This window comes from Neomonachus schauinslandi, chromosome 3, assembly GCF_002201575.2.
Source record: "Neomonachus schauinslandi chromosome 3, ASM220157v2, whole genome shotgun sequence".
NCBI lineage: Eukaryota > Metazoa > Chordata > Mammalia > Carnivora > Phocidae > Neomonachus > Neomonachus schauinslandi.
Genome location: NC_058405.1, coordinates 95,222,642 through 95,239,007, shown reverse-complemented (window position 1 = coordinate 95,239,007; position 16,366 = coordinate 95,222,642).

The following is a 16,366-nucleotide window of genomic DNA, read 5'->3' as shown; positions in this document are numbered from 1 at the left end:
TCAGTAATTTAAAAAGCTTGGGAACCAACTCTATTTTAATTGCGTGCCAAGAAGGAACAGTGTCTAGCCTTCTTTTCATTTGTTTATAAGTAAAAGTCTCTTGGACCTGAGAGCCACTCATAAAGAAGGGTATGCCCTCTCTCTCTCTCTCTCTCTGGCCCTTCTGGTCCAGCACAAGTTCATGAATACACGTATCTACTCCTTTTTAGATATCCAGTGTAATCAGTGAGCCATGGGAGTACACATTACTACTCACTCACATCTCCAGTTTGGAGTATGCTTTCCCAAAAGCATTATGGGATGGCATTATAAAAGGAGTCTATCAAAGGGGGTCAACACTTAACAGTCTCATGTCAGGAAATCCCAAATTCATTATACCAAACAGTTAAAAAAAACAAACAAACATTAAAAACAACTCAATAACCTTGGTTGTAAGAAAGCATAATTTGACTGTAGGCTAGTTTAAGTAAAAAACAATTTACCAGAAACCTGTTAGCAAAGCTGAATCCACTGATGATCCCTCCTAGCCTCTTTGGATGTTATCAACATTCTTTTTTTTTTTTTTTTTTTTAAAGATTTTATTTATTTATTTGAGACAGAGAGAATGAGATACAGAGAGCATGAGAGGGAGGAGGGTCAGAGGGAGAAGCAGACTCCCTGCCGAGCAGGGAGCCCGATGCGGGACTCGATCCCGGGACTCCAGGATCATGACCTGAGCCGAAGGCAGTCGCTTAACCAACTGAGCCACCCAGGCGCCCCTGTTATCAACATTCTTGATGACAGCAGGGAGCAGTAAAGAACAATCAAGGTCACAGGTTGACACATATATAGAAGCTCCAGGCAATTTACACCAGCCAGTGTACTAGAGGAATGGCTCTGTCTTCTCCCAGTCCTAGGATTCCTTTCCTATACTGCCATGGCCACCAGGTAGAACATGAGGGCCTATACACAGGTGATGCTATGCTATTTAAAGTATCAAAATGCAGTTAAGTATTCTTTTTGTTTTGAGAGAGAGAAAGCACAAGCGGCGGGGGGGGCGAGGGGGGCAGATAGGTGGAGGAGTGGGGGGGTGGAGATGGCAGAGGGAGAAGCAGAGCAGACTCCCCACTGAGCAGAGAGCCCAATGCAGGGCTCCATCCCAGGACCCTGAGATCATGACCTTAGCCAAAGGCAGATACAGATGTCCATACAGAAGGCATCTGTATGGACACAAAAAAATGAGCCACTTGCATGCCCCTGAATGCAGTAACCATTCTTATCTTACAAACTCAGCATACTTACTTTTATTTACAACCTAAAGCTCATTCTCCTGTCTTTTCTTGCTTCTCATTCCTCAAGACAAACAAACAAGCAACCTTTCACAATTTCTTAGACCTCCATAATCATGAAATGTAGTCAGCTGAACCCATACGTGCTGTTTATTTCAGTTGCATGTGGCATTTCTTTTTACAATATATTTGGCATGAGAAGGCAGTTGTAAAAATGCACATTTGGAGTATCCTTTTTCAATTTAACCAAGTTTGAATCCCATTTGAATAGAATTGAGACATCTTATTTATCTTAAATCTGTCAGCCAGCTATGTAAACTCATTTCTTTTCCTATTAGCCAAAGTAATTTCAATAGAGCATTTTGAATCATCCAAGTACTTATGTCCATACGTTCACCTCACATAACATTGCCAATATTTTAACAAATGATGGTAACTCTTTAACTTACAAAATGACATATGTTTCACTAAGAATCACCTTTAATTTTGTATATAAAAAGTTTTCTTACGTGTTTTATCTGATTTTATGAAGGGTCTTGCAGCGTGCATGGGAGGCAGAGAGACCAAACTTGGAAATGCTGGGAACCTAAAATGTCCCAGAAGATTATAAAAGGAAGGAACAGCATGGCCAGGAAGTCACCACTTTGGTGACTTCAGTGCTAATCCCAGCATATTTGCCAATAGAACTTTTTTTCATTCACAAAAGTATCCATTTTGAATGTTAAATTATATTACTACTCTTGTAATGACATCAAGACATATCAAGCTATTGAACTGGGTAAATTCTACAAGATGAAAGAACATATATGTGGGCGGGGAGTGCAGGCCATAGCTGTGAGATGCTTCATAACATCTAAGTGACGTGTTAAATAAGTGTGAGTATAACTTATGAATCTTCTTATTCTTTCTTGCGCATTTTCTTTGGGGGAGAAGTACACAGAGTAGGAACCGTTGGGAATGGAAGTTGAAAGTTTGCCTGAGACTCACTGGAGAGAAATGCATGCCCAACTACATCTCCTACAGTATGATGATAAAATGTGTGAACAGAGAAAGGTTTAAAAACATTTCAAACTAAGGAAAAAATTTAATATAGAAAATCGCATGAAGCCTAAAAATGCCCCAGGAAATTGAATGAATAAGAGACATAACTGGCCTCTCCAGTGATCATAATCTTCATCTAAAGATGATTTTTCGTCTGTATGGACATAAAATTCTTTCCATTGATGACGTGATTCCCAATGTTAGACCAAACCAAGGAGAAATTTTCTGTTATGCTCCCACACAAATAACACGTAGAGGTAACAGAAACTGACCAGCTGCTGCTTTTCCCTCTCAGTTTAGCTTCAGGATGAGAACTGCTTCTTCAAATCCGAGCGAAGAGACTTCAGTTTTTATCTTTAGTTTCACTATTTTTGTCATCATTCTGAAAGAAATGGTAATTTTAGTTCTGGGGATCTTTGGGAAAGAAATACCCATGTGTATTGCCTGGGTTCACTATGAACTACTCTCTAGGCAAAACTGAGATAAAGCCGAAACAAAGTAGTTCGACAACAGGAAAATATGTACAATGGAAAGGGTAATTATTTCTTTTTCTCCGTCTAGTATTCCATTTAGGATTGTTATCTTTTGTGTTAAATTTCAGATTTTTGTACCAAGGCAAGAGTGTGTTCTGTTCAAAAAAAAAAAAAAAAAAAAGGCTAGCATTAGATCTTTCTTAATGTTTTGAATAGGCTGGTTTTGCTTTAATAAATTAAATATGAATCATTCTTCTAACACTTTATCTGAAATGCTGTGATTGCCTTGATACTGGCAAACAAAATTTATTATATACTAATATATACAATATGTGTATTTTTTTAAGTATAAAATAATACAGGTGTGAAAATTGTGGCAGCTTAGTGTGTGAAAGATGTATTTATTTATTGAAGTGTTATTATCATACGGTGTCCTATTAGTTTCAGATGTACAATATAATGATTTATCAGTTCTATACACTTCTCCGTGCTCATCAAGATAAGTGTACTCTTAATCCCCTTCATCTATTGCACCCATCCCCCACCCACCTTCCCTCTGGTAACCATCTCTGTTCTTTGTATTTAGGAATCTGTTTTTTTGTTTGTTTGTCTCTCTGTCGTTTTTTAAGGATGTTATTCCATAAGTTTGTGATTTTTTTTCAAGGGACCGGGGCAGGCATGAAACTATTATACCAGAAAGTCAACAATAATTTAAGAACAGTCAGACCAGAAGAAAATGAGGGGATGGGAGAGACAGAGAGAGAAATAGACAAGAAGAGAGAGAGAGAGAGACTGAGAAGGAAAAGGCAAACCACTGAAGTCAAGGATTTTGAAAAGTTAATAATAGCAGAAGTGGAAGGAAAGTGGAAGGATGGAATTAATAAAGTAAAAAAAAGAACACATTTCAAACAAATGTAGTGATAATACATAAATCCAAACATGATTTATTTCAAAAACAGTAAAATCTAACCGAGTCAGGAAAAGGTAAGCAAGAAAGCATAGACACAAAAGATTAGAGAGAAAATGGAAAAGAACCAAAGATACAGAGGAAATTAAATGAATTAAACAATTTATCCCTTCTTCAAATCAATTTGAAAGCTGAATATAATAAATGAGATTCTGGGAAAATGAGAATTGCTAAAATCGACAGTTGAAGTCACAGGAAGCATAAACAGACCAATTTCATGAGGGAAACTAAACATGCTCCAAAAGAAAATAGCCTCCTCCTGACCACTGCATCTCTAATATCCTGCAAAAGGCCAAGAACCAGAGGTTATTACAGGTGAATTTTATCGATACTCTTAAGAAATTGATCATGCTGATGCTGTTTAAACTTGTCCAGAGCACTGAGAGCAAAGGAAAAGTTCAAAACTATTTTTAAAAGTCATACATAGCCTTGATATCAAAACCAGAGCAATCAGTGCAAAGAAAGAAAACTCATTTAAAAATATTGATTTATAAGTCTCTAATAAAATAGACTCCAGCAAAAAGCTAAATTAGGAAATACCATAGAAAACTAGAGTTTGTTTCCAGAATAAAAAATAATGTTAAGAAATATATGTATATAACATAGTATGAAATGTATACTGATATAAACATATGCAACATAGCATAGAATAAAAACATGCAAAAGCTAGATTGATGGCCAGAAGACATATGATGAAATTTAAAATGTATTTTTCATTAAAATCACTTAGCTTTCAAGAAAATAGTAATCGATGTATAATTTCAGTGTAATGTTTAAAATGGAACACTGAAAGAAAACATTACATTCAGAAAGCGTAAAGTGTATCACTACCACCATTATTAGTTAACATTATTCCAGAAGTACTAGTCAACATAAATGCACAAAAAATGTGCATAAAATATGCATAAAATATCTATGTTAAGGAAGATGTGAAATTACCCTTATTTAAAGATGATGAGATCATATAGCTGGTTATTCAAAGTATTTAAACTTAAACTCTATTAGAAACTCTAAATAAATACATCAGTGTAGGTACAAAATTAATATACCCAGTGTTCGTATTTATAAACAACCTCTTGGAAATTAGAGATTCCATTTATAATAGTAAACAGATGGAAATTATAAAAAATAAACTTAAGAAAGATCCAGACCTAGAGGAAAAAACTTTAAATACCTATCAGTTGTTCAGTACTGTGTAATTAATCACCTCAAAATTTAATGGCTTAAAACACAATAATATATTCACTCATGTTTCTGTTGGTATAAAGTTTGGACTGTGCTCAGCGGGAATGAATCCTCTCTGCTCCATGTGGTGGTGTTGGCCTTACCTGTGTCTCCATGTGTCCTCTTCCTGTAGGAGGACAGCTTGGCAACAGCCTTCCATGTGAGAGGATAAGCCACAAGATTATTTTAGGCTTAAACTTAGAGTTTGTAGGGATCCACTCAGAAATTGAGAGTTGGTATAAAGATTATTTTAAGCTGAAGACATTTGAGATTTAACAGATGCAGAAAGAAACCTTCTTAGAGCTTCTCTGATCTGACTAAAAGCAGAAACTTCCGAGAAGTGAGGGCTACCATAAATTCCCTTTTTAGGGCACCATCTACTCCCAGGAGAAAGGCAAAAGTAAACCTACTAAAAATCCCCTCTCTGGGAGTATTACAGCCCTGAAGAAGACCGCTCATACCTATATAGACAAACATTATTGCAAGCTTTCTTTTTTTTTTTTTTTAAGATTTTATTTATTTATTTGACAGAAAGAGAGAGAGCGAGAGCAGGAACACAAGCAGGGGAGTGGGAGAGGGAGAAGCAGGCTTCCTGCCCAGCAGGGAGTCCGATGTTGGGCTCCATCCCAGGATCCTGGGATCATGACAAAGGCAGGCGCTTAATGACTGAGCCACCCAGGCGCCCCATCACAATCTTTCTTACCTCCCATTTGTTCTGAAAACCATTTGTCTTTCCTTAAGGGACCTATTTGTACTTCCCACAGAAGCCATTTCTTTCCTTTTCCCTACTAATTTAGGTATGTAAACCTTTACCTTTAACCATTTAACAAGCTAGCTACTTCTTTTGTTGGCTCCTCTGTGCTTATGAATAAACATGTTTCCCCTGTTAATCTGGTTTTTGTCAGTTTAATTTGCAGGTTTCAGGTACCAAGTCTAAGAGAGTTGGAGGAAAAAGTTTTTTCTTCCCTGACAAACTCAAGTTACAAGGCCAGCCGGGATTCAAGGCCAACCTGGGAAAATAGATTCCATCTCTTCTTAGTGGGAAGAGCAACAAAGAATTTGTGACCACTTTTAATTTACTGTATTTACAAAGGGAGATAAAATGAGACACCTAAATACCTTGTTCTTAGTCAATAAGGATAAATGTTGTAAACATTTCTATTCCTTCAAAATGCATCTATAAGGTTAATGGGATTGAGAAAATATTGGCTAATTATTTTGTTTCTTTGACCCTTAACTTGATGCTAAACCTCATATGTGAAAACAGGAACAGTTGGTATAAATAGTGACAAAAATAATTATGATGATAAGTCATGATAAAAACATAATTTTAATTGGTAGTAATATTTCTACAGATATTAAAACATATTACAAAAACACAGTAATAAAAACTTTTGATGTTGTCACAGAAATCAGCAGGTAGGTAAATGGATTGAAGATTTCATAAATATATTAAGCATATGACAAAGCCATCATTTAAAAACAATGAAAAAGCTATGAATTAGTCAATATACGGTTAATAAATAACGGATAAACCAAGTAAAAATAAAATGCTAGATATGTACAACACTTTTTACACTACGCTCTTCTTGCAAAAAATAAAGCTAGAGGACAATAGAGAGGAATTTCTTTTATAATCTTGGAGAGGAAAAGGTTTTCCTAAATAAAAAAGAATCCAGAATTTATAAGATAATCTTTATTATGTAAAATTTAAAATGTACATATGGTGGGGCACCTGACTGGCTCAGTGAAATGTGCAACTCTTGATCTCAGGGTTATGAGTGCAAGCCCCACACTGGGTATGGAGATTACTTAAAAATAAGGTCTTCAAAAAAATGTATGTATGGAAAAGGAATACCAGAAGACAAAATACTAAAAGCAAACTGATAAATACATAGAGAACAATTAAGACTCAACAAGAAAGCTACCACAAACCCAACAGAAAATAGAATAGACAAAGGATATGAATAAGGGGTACAGTGGTTAATTCCATGTATCAACTTGACTGGCCTACCCGATGCTCAGACAACTGGTAAGACATTTCTGGGTATGTCTGTGAAGATGTTTCTGGAAGGGTTTAGCATTTGGTTTAGTTAGCTGAATAAGGCAGCCTGCCCTCACCAGTGTGGATGAGCATCATCCAATCTACTGGGTGCAAAAATGGAACCAAAAGGCAAAGGAAGGGTGAATTTTTTTCCAAGGGAGGCTAATGTTGCTGTTCAGCAGACCACACAATGAGTAGCAAGAAATTAGAACAGTGATTTTCTAAGTCTGATCCCCAGACTAGCAGCATCAGCCTCATCTGGGAGCTTGTAAGAATACAAATCCTTGGGGTCCACCTCAGACCTACTCAGTCAGAAACCTTGGGGCCTGGATCTTGCCTTTACAATGCACTACCATAACCTCACAAAAAAATAGCAGATTCACAGTCATTTATTTTACTGAGCTTCCAGCAATAATTTTGCTCAAGAGCAATAATTAATAAATAAAAATAGTTATGTAGGTAGATAATTAAAAGCCCCACATTTATAGGAAAATTCTGGATTTAGAATTAGACAACCAAATTTAAAATTGTAGTTCAGTTTTCTGTTAGTTATAGCAGCTTGGTGAGTCACGTAACCCTGAGCCTTCAGTTTCTTAACTTAAAAAAAACACTAAAGTGAATACCAATACCTTCCTTACCTACAGTTATTGGAAGTAGTGGAAATCTGTACTTGGTAATGACAAGTATGATGCATAAAGAAATATATAATTAAACTTTTAAACTTGGTTCCAGCTGCACAAACTTTTTAATCTATTCAGAAACAAAGTTTAGCCAACACTAAAGAAAGCAAAGAGTTGCTAGAAGGAACAAAAGAAAGTATGGTAACATATACTAAAGATCCATTTGGTGCTTTATATATGGTATAATTCATTTTTCCAACATCCTTATAAATTACAAGTGAGGAAATTGAGATTGCAAAGAAATTAAGTGAATTGCCTTTGGAGCTACATTAATGGGCTTTTGTATCAGGAGAGCTAATTTTTGAGTAGTATCTGTCAGTAGCTATGTGACTGTTGACTAAAATTCTCTGTCTCAGTATGTCCTTAATGAAATGGATATAAAATCTGACCTACCAAATACTTAGTACCCATAAATTTAAAAATGATGTGAAATTGCTATAAAAATCTCAAAGATTTTTAGTGATATGAGGCATTATTATGCAAAATAGCATGTAGAAAGCCTTATGCTAAAAACTTTAATATTTTCATATTTTTGTAAATTTACTTCAGTTTCTCTGTCTTACACATATATCATAGGCAGTATTGAGCTGTATAATATACATGTATCTTCAGCCTTAATTTCCGTACATTTTTTTTTTTAAGATTTTATTTATTTATTTGAGAGACAGAATGAGAGAGAGAGCACATGAGAGGGGGGAGGGTCAGAGGGAGAAGCAGACTCCCTGCTGAGCAGGGAGCCCGATGTGGGACTCGATCCCGGGACTCCAGGATCATGACCTGAGCTGAAGGCAGTCGCTCAACCAACTGAGCCACCCAGGCGCCCAATTTCCGTACATTTTAACTTCATAAGTTATTTTTTATGAATATTATTCACTAATCAGGAGAGGACCCTGAATATAATCATGTTGAAGATTTTGTCTGACTGTTGTGTCATTTTCATTTTACTGGGAGGGAATTTGTCTACTAGTGTTGGTTTTATTGATAACTTCAATGGTTCCATAGAACCATAGTATTTTATATGAACAGAACTTTGTTGTGCCACTGTTTAGGGACAGGCTTTCTCCATCAGATTCTTGCTCTCTTGTGGTTTTGCAGTTGCTTTCGTATAGCTTCCCAGGTCTCCCAGTTGAGAACTGAGCATCTTGTGTGTGGCTCAGTTCCTATTCCACGGTGACTGCAGGTGTTGCTTATGATTCAATGACTGAGCTGGCAGGGGTGTCTCTATCCTGTTACTTCTGAAGAAAGCAGATGTATGTGAGCCATGTTGCCAGGCAGGGGTTGGCAGAAATGTTTTTCAACTTTCTTACTTTTACAAGCAACAGTCCTTTATCAGACCCTGCTTTTAACACAGTGATCCTGACTCTGACTCTATTTCCTCACCTCTTATGGGGAATGTTTATTCCTTATAACCCTACATGAGTCAAATTCTCAGCCGCTTCTGCCTGCTTCTGGGCCTGGACCCTGGAGTGCTCATGGCTTTAGCTCTGTTTTGTGCTTTGTTTTCTCATTTTTAGAGACATTTATTTTATTTAATTTTATAGCATGGCCATATCTTTTCTTTTTAATTTGCCATTTATCAATTATTATTATATATTTAGAGATGAGGAAGGGCCTCAAAGTATAACTTTCCTTGCCAGCTTAATAGGAAACAGTGCCAATTTTATGAAATGGATGTTAGAGATACGAGGATTAGAAGAGTGGAGAAGGCATCAGAGAAAAGGGCCCAATAGCATTCATAGGCAGAATCAGATCATTACAGTAATTTCTGTGTGTTTGTTCCATGGGTGCTGAAGCAATACCTTTCCATCCTCAGTGCTGTGGAGGCTGAGCCATTCCTTTGTTCCTCTTTTATTGTTTGTCACTTCATTGCTTTTCTTCATGTGCTCACCCCTGGGGGATGTGAGCTTGTTTGGTCTTTACAGAGCCTCTAAATTGGGCCTTTTTCAGTTGAATGTCCCCCCAGCTGACTGTGACTAAATCAGATCAAACTTTTGCAACTTGATGGATTGTCCTATACTCTGTCATCAAGAAGGCTGAAAAAAGAGTAACAGGAAAGTTGTCCGTTTGTAGGCTTTTCCTAAGGACACATTCACTTGCCCCATGTCTTGCTTGCAAAACTCACCTGTCTAGCACTAAGTTATAAAATACATAAAAAAACATCAATTAGAAGCCCTGAACAGAGTTTTTTGTGACTTTTTCAATTGAATGGGTTATATTAACTAGCCATAATTGGGTAAAATTATGTTGTCATATTACCTCGTGGTTTTGTCTCAAGAGAGATACAAACCTCCTTATCATTGGGAACTTACCCTGAGTAATGTCTCAAGGTGGCTCTATGTGAAAAATCACAGGATGTATATATATAAATATAGATATAGATATATAAATTTAACTGGTTTATTCTCAGAATCATTACTGAGCTTCTGAATTTATCTTTGTGAGAGTAGGAAATGTGTGTAGATTTAGATTTTTACTGTATTAAAAATTAAAAATTTCATATAGAAATCATTGCAATATAGTTTAAACAAAAATAGAATATGTAGAGAAAATAAATACAATAGTTACACTTTATTTTTTTCATTAGGGTGTACTTTTCATTTTAACTAGCAATCTGGAAAAATAATTATCAGTTAAGGGGTGGATCAATCAGTGTGTAGATTAACAGTGATTAAAAATAGTAATAATTTGTGATGTCAAAAAAGGAACAGAATATTAAATTGAACTTTTTTACTTAAAAATATTTACAGAGGCTAGACCATCAATGAAGGAGAGGCCAGGGAATTTTTAAGCAAGTTTTCGAACCCTTATTTTATTCTGCTCTTGGATAGGTTCCAGCAATGAAAAATTCTTTGGAGAATGCAGTCAGTATGCAGTGTGTTTCCAGGAAGGATGGAGTGGAACTGGTTCATTCCTAGCCCATTAAATTTGGACTTCAATATATGAATGCAGAAACTTGAATACAGCTCATTTCTGAAATAGCTCTGATTGCAAAATGGGAGAAATGGGCCAAAGTGGAACCGATCTGTTTTTCTACCAAGAAATGAACTAAGATCTTGTTTCTTTCCCATGGTTCAGGTTCCCAGGTTCCTATGAAAGGATCCCATCTTGGAACGGACTTCACTCAAGAGGATTATGTGAGGAGTGGGGTGCCCTCCAAAAGAGAGAGTTCCCTGAGCCCTCCAGATGTGTTTATTAGGATCTTTAGCAGCATGAGAGCTGGTTGGGAACAAGGACTGAAAAGATATAGATAAACCTTAAATTTTGTGGGTTAGTGACAAGAACATAAAACCTGAGGTCTCAAGTTCAAGTTTCTTCCCTACCACTTTCTCTTTTGTAATCTTGGGCAAGTTAGGCTTTAGTCCCTTAATCTGTAAAATGATTACAAGTATATAAGCCTCATATTGTAGCTAATGATTGTCAATTCAGGGGACTCTACAGGGATAATCCAGTAAAGAATATGAGGGTGGGAGATGAGAAAGGGAAGCTGTCCCTCCCCTCTTCAATTGAAGGGCCTCTGGATTTATCAACTGTATGGGTAAGATGTACCAGTGAGCTTTAATTTGAAGAGGGGTTGACTAAGAAAATGAAAACCAGGGTTGAATGTAAAATATAAAGGACCGAATGATGGGTTTTTTCATTTTAGGTTTTCAATTCAGAAACTTTAGAATCATGAGGTAATAACAGGGAGAGACAAACCTGGGAGTATGAAGTTGTCATAATGGAGATCTCAACAAAACTGCATGGCTCTCAAGAAAATGGGGAAAAACGAGAGTGGAAACCAAGTCAGGGCAATGCTGAAAGGAGGTGCACAGAACTAGTGTGCTATTTCTAAAGAGGGTGGACTTTGGAGTCAGAAGGTGTGTTTGAGAAACGGCTTGGGTAGCCTTTGGCAAATCATGCCATCATGTTGGGCTCATAATTCTCATTTAGGAACAGCCTCTGAGGTCAGGGCCTTCTCTTTCATCTTCTCCCTCAGATTCTGTCCTGTATCCATGCTTTACTATTTGCCGTTTCTTTGAGCATAGAAAGCTCACCTGTGTCTACTGCCTTTGTGCTCATTGCTCTGTCTTTCTGAGGTGTTCCCAAGGGGACTCAGAGTTTCAGGACAGCAGGGCCTAAATCTTCCTTCTTTGTATCTCCAGAATTTAGCACAGTCACACATACAATAGCATTACTGTTCAAGAGTTTTTTTTTAATGCATGAAAGGATAAAGGAAGAAAGCAGGAAGAAAGGAATGAAATAAAATGGTTTAGTATTGATTCGTTCATACCCAAAGACCTGTTCAGCCCTATAATTAGGGTCACATATGTACAAGAGAAATTCCACAGGTAAAATCAAATCTGTGGCTAAGGAGCAGAGTGGTGAGTTGGGGCGGGGGTGTGTGGCAAGGCAATAATAAACTAAATTGATGATGTGTCTCATTAACACAGATTTTCAAATCAGTGAGCTAATAAGCTTACAGCCTGAGCAGGGTGGGGATTGAAAGAAAAAGAGAGAGAACAAATATAGGGAATTGTGAATTTTAAGGCTATGAACCCCAGCTGTGCCCTCCGAAGTAGGCAGTATTCACTACCAGTCATTCTATATTGACTTTTTACGTAACATCTATGGTGATGCAGGTAGAAAAGGTGAGCAGGATAAATAGCAGAACAACCCAGGCATCAGCTATGTCAGTGCTTTTCATTTCTGCTGAAATAGCATTCAGCCAGCCAGTTTACTTTTTGGACTCTTTGGCCTGCCATATGGGTACCAAAACTCCCTGCAGCCACCAACTCAGAGCTCAGTCAAACTGCTGGAGACAATGCAGGAAATGTTCCCTTTCACTATCACTTGTCAAAGCTAAGATCTTGCACCTAATACAAAACTGTCCTATGATTTGACTCTGCATGTAAAAAATCTAATTGGGGACTTCATAGATTTTCTCATTGTAAATGTCACCACTCCATCAAGCTACTTCTCACTGTCCAGAGCTATATACAAACTCTCTTTGCTATTATCCTTCAGCTCGGACTTAAATCAGTGGCATTTGGACTTTTAGCAAAGGAACTATTTGTGGTGTTGTAGTTCTTAATGCAAAATTTAATGTGGGGCATCAATGTGATAGAATAGCTCTGGCAGAATGAGTTGAGATGGAATGGATTTGAGTTCTATTTTGAGGTTGTTCTTATGCCAGTTCCACATTAGCCCACTGGGAAAAGAAAACAATGGAGAGTGGTCAGAAAATTGGGTTCCAATTTTAGCATGAAAAAGCTGTGTGAACTTCAGTGCAGCTCACCTATCTCATATAACTTTTCTAATGTACAAAACAAGGCGATGGAACAAGATGATTTTTGCAATGCCTTTCAGTCATAAAATTATTCAGAGTGAAATAATTCATTTTACTTGCAGTTTTAATCTTGATACATTAAAAATGGTTTTCTACATCAAAGATTGAGAGAAAAATAGCAACAGAGTTTGTTAAGGAGCATGGATTCATGTACCTTAATATTGCACAAAGAGGCTGTGTTATTCATTAGGGCATTGATTAGTTATTGACTTGATGTAAGAGAAAAAAGATCTATAATGAATGAAGAAATAATGTGAAAGCTGCATCCTTAAAAGTGCAACCAGATTCCCATGTGTGTATGTCATTTCTCTACTTTATTTAACACAATTTGAACAAAACATTTCATTGTTATGCCCCAGACTACTCTGCTTGCTCAAATAAATATTGGATTCCCTAGATATAAAAAGATTTTTCACCTTTCAAAGGGTCTTTGCAAGGTTCCAGTGACCTGCTCCTTAGGCAAACAAAATGTCTTTTTCTGCACATAATTTTGACTTGAGAGAAGGTAAATTGAAATGACATTTTAAAATTTAAAATTAGTTTTAGTAAATCCAATACCGACAGTATACTACTTGAGGGCACCAGACACTTGAAAGTTCAGAGATCAGTCCTTCCTCAGAGAAATCCTGCTTTTCTGTATCAAGAATATTTATTCATTTATTTTGGAAACTTTGAATGTGAAACTGCGCATGAGAAATAGCAAGTTGACAAAAATAATATCATGCTTATTTTTTTGTACTTTTTCAAATACTTCCATATGACTAAATTTAATTATCATAATTTTTGTAGTTTTTTTTTTTTTGAGAGAGAACACACAAAAGCAGGAAGGGACAGAGGAAGAGGGAGAGAAAGAATCTTAGGTAGGCTCCATGCCCAGTGCAGAGCTGGAGGCAGGGCTCAATCCCATGACCTTGAGATCATGACCTGAGCTGAAATCATGAGTCGCACCCTTAACCGACTGAGCTACTCAGGTGCCCCATAATTTTTGTAGATTTTAAAAGTGAAATATAAAATTAAATGTATAAATCCTGTGTGTGAATTTTTTTCAAATGTATAAACATCTGTAAGTATCACCCAGATAAAGGACAATATTAGCACATCAGAAACTTCCCTTGTGTCTTCTCACATTTAATTCCCACCCCATAGTTGTAACTTCTGTGACATTTTTAACATAAATTATGTCTGTTTATGAACTTCACATAAAAAATTATATAGTATGTAATACTTTTTTCATCTTGCTTCCTTATCTCAATTATTTCTATCAGATTTATCTGTGTTATGTATACCAGCATTTATTTTTTTTCAGAATTTTTTATTGCTGTGTTATATTCCATTAATAAGTATACCATAATTTATCAATTTCAACATTGATAAACAGTTATATTATTGTTATTCTATTATGAATAACACTGCTATCAACACTTAATGCACTTACTGTTGGAAAATATAGTTTCTATATATGGGGTAAAATTGTGTGTATTTAGCATAACAGTTACTACCAAAGTTCTCCAGAGTATTGGTTGAAATACTAATTTACATGCCAACCAGCAGTGCCAACACTCATTTTTATTAACATATTATCGGTGTTTTTTAAATTAATGGTTTCAATTTGAATATCACCATAGTGATACACATTTTATTCTTCATTTTAATTTTCCTTATATAGAGTTCTATGAATATCCTTTTGTATTGTTATTCTATTAAACGTATCTCTTGAATTCTTAAGTTCTGTTAATGCATTTTCAGTTGTAAAACTTCCAGAATATGTTTTCAGTTTCCTGGTGAAAATCTGCATTTTCTGTATTTTCTGAACATATTAAGTATAGCTAATTTACAGTTCTTTCTGGATAGTTCCAGTATTTGGGTCACTCTTAGGTATTTTTCTGTTATTTATTTTTACACTTGATTTTTTGGTCATTTGATTCTATTTCTTGGAATGCCTATTAATTTTTCACTAAAAAATGGGATATTCTGTGCCTTGGTTGATGCTCTTTCTGGAGAGGGGGTTTAATTCTACTCTGGCAGGTGAATAGAGTACACGTAAATGACCTTATTCCAGTGGATCCTTTGCTTCCAGTTTTAACAGGCTGCTGTATTTTAGGTTGCTTTTATCCTAGGGTGTGATTTCCCACTCATACAATGTAGCTCTGTTAGTGTCTCACCTGAAACTACTCTTCCCTCCCTCCCACCCTTTCTTTAGTTCTTTCTCTCTTTCTATGTCTGTGGCCAGTCTTGAATTCTAATTTCTTTGTAGCAAGGCTGCCAAACTATTTTCTCAACTCTCTAGCTCATCAGATACTGCTCTACACTTGCTTTTTAGGAGTCTCAGCTTACATACACGAAGTATAAGAATTGGACAGTGCCCAAAGAGGGAATGACCTATAAATTCCAGGCTCACTCTTTTTGGTTTCTTGCCTCTGGTCTTTTGTCCCTTAAGTTTTTGTCACCCTGTGAACCCCAAACTCCAGATTCTGCGTCCCTTTTCCAGTTTGACTGTTCAAGTCTTTAGGCTACCATGGCTTTCATTTCCCTAAAATGTGATTGGCAAGTTTTCTGAGGCAACAACAGAAGTGAATGGTTGCTTACCTTGTTGTGCTTCTCTTCTTCTGCCTGCCCTTCTCCCTGTGCTTTCCTACATCTTCAAACAGTTTTTTGTGTATTTTATCCATCTTGTATAGTTTCTTAGTGGTATGATTAATTTCTTACATGTCCCATTTTCATGGTTGCAAGCCAGAGCATTTTTTTTAAGTAGTGTGATAAGCATGGTAGTGCTGATTTGAAAGATGGAAAAAATAAAAAGTGAAGAAGTAAGCATTTCCTTTGATCACACAGCAGGGCTATTGTGGACTGGGAATTAGGATTTCAGTCTCAGGATCTAGTGATCCAAGTTGTTTGTTCATTTGTTTTTTATTTTACATGCTTTAGATTTCAGATAAATTGAACTTCCATGGTTCAATTTTAATCAGATTATATTGAGGAAGAAAATTAATAAGCCAACAATCCTAGTTTGTAACAGAATAAAATCTTGAGCGTATTCTTATGAATACTAACTTAATTAAATATTACATTCAGAGAATAGGGAGCAGTTTTCTTGAATTAGCAGCTACAGATGAAGTGCACAATCAGAAAGAATATATAGAATACTGTAGAAATAAAAATAACTTCTAACTTCCCTTTACTTGAAATCTAATGCCATAACCTTGTCCATAAGTCATATGACAATGATACTGACATTAATCATAAACCAGTGTATTCATAATATCCAAACCAGTGGCTGACAAGTGGACCCTTTAAATGGAAAATAACATTCATTTTATGACATCCTACAATGCTTATAGTGATT